Below are 7327 nucleotides of genomic sequence, written 5' to 3' on the forward strand. Positions count from 1 at the left end.
TTTCGGTAAATGATCTAATAATGAAGCATATGATCTTTGGGGTTGTTTTAAAACTTCTAAACACATTCTACATTTGTATTAATGTATATTAAACTCATTTTCATGGTACATGGGCATCGTTTAAGTTTTTTGTCAATTAAATTAGTAAAACTTCATAATACTCCCTAAATTGGTGGACTAACCACTATAAAATCGCTATTTTCTAGGGAAATGGAGACAACAAAAGTTCTAAACCTCTTTGACCTTCATCATATGTTAGTGAAGGATGCAAATATGCATTAAAACAGATTTTTCATATTTTTGAATTTTTCTCAAAATCTATGGGCTAACCCTACGAAAATACTGAATTTTTCGGTAAATGCTCTAATAATGAAGCATATGATAATTGGGGTTGTTTTAAAATTTCTAAACACATTCTACATTTTTATTAATGTATATTAAACTCATTTTCATGGTACATGGGCATCGTTTTAATTTTTTGTCAATTAATTTAGTAAAACTTCATAATACTCCTGAAATTGGTGGACTAACCACTATAAAATAGCTATTCTCTAGAAACACGTTGACAAAAAAGGTCCCAAACCTCTTTGACCTTCATCATATGTTAGTGAAAGATGCAACTATGCATTAAAACTAAATTTTCATATTTTTAAATTTTTTTCTCAAAATCTATGGGCTAATAACCCCTACGAAAATACTGATTTTTTCGGTAAATGCTGTAATAATGAAGCATATGATCTTTGGGGTTGTTTTAAAATTTCTAAACACATTCTACATTTGTATTAATGTATATTAAACTCATTTTCATGGTACATGGGCATCGTTTTAGTTTTTGTCAATTAAATTAGTAAAACTTCATAATACTCCCTAAATTGGTGGACTAACCACTATAAAATCGCTATTTTCTAGGGAAATGGAGACAACAAAAGTTCCAAACCTCTTTGACCTCATCATATGTTAGTGAAGGATGCAAATATGCATTAAAACAGATTTTTCATATTTTGATTTTTCTCAAAATCTATGGGCTAACCCCTACGAAAATACTGAATTTTTCGGTAAATGATCTAATAATGAAGTATATGATAATTGGGGTTGTTTTAAAATTTCTAAACACATTCTACATTTTTATTAATGTATATTAAACTCATTTTCATGGTACATGGGCATCGTTTTAATTTTTTGTCAATTAATTTAGTAAAACTTCATAATACTCCCGAAATTGGTGGACTAACCACTATAAAATAGCTATTCTCTAGAAACACGTTGACAAAAAAGGTCCCAAACCTCTTTGACCTTCATCATATGTTAGTGAAGGATGCAACTATGCATTAAAACTAAATTTTCATATTTTTAAAATTTTCTCAAAATCTATGGGCTAACCCCTACGAAAATACTGAATTTTTCGGTAAATGCTCTAATAATGAAGCATATGATCTTTGGGGTTGTTTTAAAATTTCTAAACACATTCTACATTTGTATTAATGTATATTAAACTCATTTTCATGGTACATGGGCATCGTTTTAATTTTTTGTCAATTAAATTAGTAAAACTTCATAATACTCCCTAAATTGGTGGACTAACCACTATAAAATCGCTATTTTCTAGGGAAATGGAGACAACAAAAGTTCCAAACCTCTTTGACCTTCATCATATGTTAGTGAAGGATGCAACTATGCATTAAAACAGATTTTTTCATATTTTTGATTTTTTCTCAAAATCTATGGGCTAACCCCTACGAAAATACTGATTTTTCGGTAAATGCTCTAATAATGAAGCATATGATCTTTGGGGTTGTTTTAAAATTTCTAAACACATTCTACATTTGTATTAATGTATATTAAACTCATTTTCATGGTACATGGGCATCGTTTTAATTTTTTGTCAATTATTTAGAGTAAAACTTCATAATACTCCCTAAATTGGTGGACTAACCACTATAAAATAGCTATTCTCTAGAAACAGAGACAAAAAAGGTCCCAAACCTCTTTGACCTTCATCATATGTTAGTGAAGGATGCAACTATGCATTAAAACAAATTTTCATATTTTTAAAATTTTCTCAAAATCTATGGGCTAACCCCTACGAAAATACTGAATTTTTCGGTAAATGCTCTAATAATGAAGCATATGATCTTTGGGGTTGTTTTAAAATTTCTAAACACATTCTACATTTGTATTAATGTATATAAACTCATTTTCATGGTACATGGGCATCGTTTAAGTTTTTTGTCAATTAAATTAGTAAAACTTCATAATACTCCTAAATTGGTGGACTAACCACTATAAAATCGCTATTTTCTAGGGAAATGGAGACAACAAAAGTTCCAAACCTCTTTGACCTTCATCATATGTTAGTGAAGGATGCAAATTATGCATTAAAACAGATTTTTCATATTTTTGAATTTTTCTCAAAATCTATGGGCTAACCCCTACGAAAATACTGAATTTTTTCGGTAAATAATCTAATAATGAAGCATATGATAATTGGGGTTGTTTTAAAATTTCTAAACACATTCTACATTTTATTAATGTATATTAAACTCATTTTCATGGTACATGGGCATCGGTTTAATTTTTTGTCAATTAATTTAGTAAGACTTCATAATACTCCTTAAATTGGTGGACTAACCACTATAAAATAGTTATTCTCTAGAAACACGGAGACAAAAAAGGTCCCAAACCTCTTTGACCTTCATCATATGTTAGTGAAGGATGCAACTATGCATTAAAACTAAATTTTCATATTTTTAATTTTTCTCAAAATCTATGGGCTAATCCCTACGAAAATACTGAATTTTTCGGTAAATGCTCTAATAATGAAGCATATGATCTTTGGGGTTGTTTTAAAATTTCTAAACACATTATACATTTGTATTAATGTATATTAAACTCAGTTTCATGAAACATGGGCATCAGTTTAATATTTTGTCAATTAATTTAGTAAAACTTACTAATACTCCCTAAATTGGTGGACTAACCTTTATAAAATCGCTATTTTCTAGGGAAATGGAGACAACAAAAGTTCCAAACCTGTTTGGCCTTCATCATATGTTAGTGAAGGATGCAAATATGCATTAAAACAGATTTTTCATATTTTTGATTTTTTTCAAAATCTATGGGCTAACCCTACGAAAATACTGAATTTTCGGTAAATGATCTAATAATGAAGCATATGATAATTGGGGTTGTTTTAAAATTTCTAAACACATTCTACATTTTTATTAATGTATATTAAACTCATTTTCATGGTACATGGGCATCGTTTTAATTTTTGTCAATTAATTTAGTAAAACTTCATAATACTCCCTAAATTGGTGGACTAACCACTATAAAATAGCTATTCTCTAGAAAACACGGAGACAAAAAAGGTCCCAAACCTCTTTGACCTTCATCATATGTTAGTGAAGGATGCAACTATGCATTAAAACTAAATTTTCATATTTTTAAAATTTTCTCAAAATCTATGGGCTAACCCCTATGAAAATACTGTATTTTTCGGTAAATGCTCTAATAATGAAGCATATGATCTTTGAGGTTGTTTTAAAATTTCTAAACACATTCTACATTTGTATTAATGTATATTAAACTCATTTTCATGGTACATGGGCATCGTTTTAAGTTTTTTGTCAATTAAATTAGTAAAACTTCATAATACTCCCTAAATTGGTGGACTAACCACTATAAAATCGCTACTTTCTAGGGAAATGGAGACAACAAAAGTTCTAAACCTCTTTTACCTTATCATATGTTAGTGAAGGATGCAAATATGCATTAAAACAGATTTTTCCTATTTTTGAATTTTTCTCAAAATCTATGGGCTAACCCCTACGAAAATACTGATTTTTTCGGTAAATGCTCTAATAATGAAGCATATGATCTTTGGGGTTGTTTTAAAATTTCTAAACACATTTACATTTGTATTAATGTATATTAAACTCATTTTCATGGTACATGGGCATCGTTTAATTTTTTGTCAATTAATTTAGTAAAACTTCATAATACTCCCTAAATTGGTGGACTAACCACTATAAAATAGCTATTCTCTAGAAAAACGGAGACAAAAAAGGTCCAAACCTCTTTGACCTTCATCATATGTTAGTGAAGGATGCAACTATGCATTAAAACTAAATTTTCATATTTTAAATTTCTCAAAATCTATGGGCTAACTAACCCCTACGAAAATACTGATTTTTCGGTAAATGATCTAATAATGAAGCATATGATCTTTGGGGTTGTTTTAAAATTTCTAAACACATTCTACATTTGTATTAATGTATATTAAACTCATTTTCATGGTACATGGGCATCGTTTTAAGTTTTTTGTCAATTAAATTAGTAAAACTTCATAATACTCCCTAAATTGGTGGACTAACCTTTATAAAATCGCTATTTTCTAGGGAAATGGAGACAACAAAAGTTCCAAACCTGTTTGGCCTTTATCATATGTTAGTGAATGATGCAAATATGCATTAAAACAGATTTTTTCTATTTTTAATCTTTTTCTCAAAATCTATGGGCTAACTCCTACGAAAATACTGATTTTTCGGTAAATAATCTAATAATGAAGCATATGATCTTTGGGGTTGTTTTAAAATTTATAAACACATTTTACATTTGTATTAATGTATATTAAACTCATTTTCATGGTACATGGGCATCGTTTTAATTTTTTGTCAATTAATTTAGTAAAACTTCATAATACTCCCGAAATTGGTGGACTAACCACTATAAAATAGCTATTCTCTAGAAACACGTTGACAAAAAAGGTCCCAAACCTCTTTGACCTTCATCATATGTTAGTGAAGGATGCAACTATGCATTAAAACTAAATTTTCATATTTTTAAATTTTTCTCAAAATCTATGGGCTAACCCCTACGAAAATACTGAATTTTTCGGTAAATGCTCTAATAATGAAGCATATGATCTTTGAGGTTGTTTTAAAATTTCTAAACACATTCTACATTTGTATTAATGTATATTAAACTCATTTTCATGGTACATGGGCATCGTTTTAAGTTTTTTGTCAATTAATTAGTAAAACTTCATAATACTCCCTAAATTGGTGGACTAACCACTATAAAATCGCTATTTCTAGGAAATGAGACAACAAAAGTTGTAAACCTCTTTGACCTTCATCATATGTTAGTGAAGGATGCAAATATGCATTAAAACAGATTTTTCATATTTTTGAATTTTTTCCAAAATCTATGGGCTAACCCCTACGAAAATACTGAATTTTTCGGTAAATATCTAATAATGAAGCATATGATAATTGGGGTTGTTTTAAAATTTCTAAACACATTCTACATTTTATTAATGTATATTAAACTCATTTTCATGGTACATGGGCATCGTTTTAATTTTTGTCAATTAATTATTAGTAAAACTTCATAATACTCCTGAAATTGGTGGACTAACCACTATAAAATAGCTATTCTCTAGAAACACGTTGACAAAAAAGGTCCCAAACCTCTTTGACCTTCATCATATGTTAGTGAAAGATGCAACTATGCATTAAAACTAAATTTTCATATTTTTAAATTTTTTTCTCAAAATCTATGGGCTAATAACCCCTACGAAAATACTGATTTTTTCGGTAAATGCTGTAATAATGAAGCATATGATCTTTGAGGTTGTTTTAAAATTTCTAAACACATTCTACATTTGTATTAATGTATATTAAACTTATTTTCATGGTACATGGGCATCATTTTAAGTTTTTTGTCAATTAAATTAGTAAAACTTCATAATACTCCCTAAATTGGTGGACTAACCACTATAAAATCGCTACTTTCTAGGGAAATGGAGACAACAAAAGTTCTAAACCTCTTTTACCTTATCATATGTTAGTGAAGGATGCAAATATGCATTAAAACAGATTTTTCCTATTTTTGAATTTTTCTCAAAATCTATGGGCTAACCCCTACGAAAATACTGATTTTTCGGTAAATGCTCTAATAATGAAGCATATGATCTTTGGGGTTGTTTTAAAATTTCTAAACACATTCTACATTTGTATTAATGTATATTTAGCTCTGTTTCATTGTACATGGGCATCATTTTAATTTTTGTCAATTAATTTAGTAAAACTTCATAATACTCTCTAAATTGGTGGACTAACCACTATAAAATAGCTATTCTCTAGAAACACGGAGACAAAAAAGGTTCCAAACCGCTTTGACCTTCATCATATGTTAGTGAAGGATGCAACTATGCATGAAAACAAAATTTTCATATTTTTTAATTTTTTTCAAAATCTATGGGCTATAACCCCTACGAAAATACTGAATTTTTCGGTAAATGCTCTAATAATGAAGCATATGATCTTTGGGGTTGTTTTAAAATTTCTAAACACATTCTACATTTGTATTAATGTATATTAAACTCATTTTCATGGTACATGGGCATCGTTTAAGTTTTTGTCAATTAAATTAGTAAAACTTCATAATACTCCCTAAATTGGTGGACTAACCACTATAAAATCGCTATTTCTAGGGAAATGGAGACAACAAAAGTTCCAAACCTCTTTGACCTTATCATATGTTAGTGAATGATGCAAATATGCATTAAAACAGATTTTTTCATATTTTGATTTTTTTCAAAATCTATGGGCTAACCCCTACGAAAATACTGAATTTTTCGGTAAATGATCTAATAATGAAGCATATGATAATTGGGGTTTTTAAAATTTCTAAACACATTCTACATTTTTATTAATGTATATTAAACTCATTTTCATGGTACATGGGCATCGTTTTAATTTTTTGTCAATTAATTTAGTAAAACTTCATAATACTCCCTAAATTGGTGGACTAACCACTATAAAATAGCTATTCTCTAGAAAAACGGAGACAAAAAAGGTCCCAAACCTCTTTGACCTTCATCATATGTTAGTGAAGGATGCAACTATGCATTAAAACTAAATTTTCATATTTTTAAAATTTTCTCAAAATCTATGGGCTAACCCCTATGAAAATACTGTATTTTTCGGTAAATGCTCTAATAATGAAGCATATGATCTTTGAGGTTGTTTTAAAATTTCTAAACACATTCTACATTTGTATTAATGTATATTAAACTCATTTTCATGGTACATGGGCATCGTTTTAAGTTTTTTGTCAATTAAATTAGTAAAACTTCATAATACTCCCTAAATTGGTGGACTAACCACTATAAAATCGCTATTTTCTTGGGAAATGGAGACAACAAAAGTTGTAAACCTGTTTGGCCTTTATCATATGTTAGTGAATGATGCAAATATGCATTAAAACAGATTTTTTCTATTTTTAATTTTTTTCTCAAAATCTATGGGCTAACTCCTACGAA

The 7327-nt window shown here is 28.7% G+C and overlaps 1 long non-coding RNA gene across 1 annotated transcript; it reads right to left on the bottom strand.

Moving 5' to 3' along the window:
• Window positions 1–2741: 2741 nt before the first annotated feature.
• Window positions 2742–5242, bottom strand: LOC117129932. The gene is made up of 2 exons (XR_004453441.1): window positions 5123–5242; window positions 2742–3030 (listed from the first exon to the last, which is right to left on the bottom strand). It is a non-coding gene; the product is annotated as an uncharacterized LOC117129932 (long non-coding RNA).
• Window positions 5243–7327: the final 2085 nt, after the last annotated feature.

Source organism: Brassica rapa, unplaced genomic scaffold (assembly GCF_000309985.2).
Source record: "Brassica rapa cultivar Chiifu-401-42 unplaced genomic scaffold, CAAS_Brap_v3.01 Scaffold0256, whole genome shotgun sequence".
NCBI lineage: Eukaryota > Viridiplantae > Streptophyta > Magnoliopsida > Brassicales > Brassicaceae > Brassica > Brassica rapa.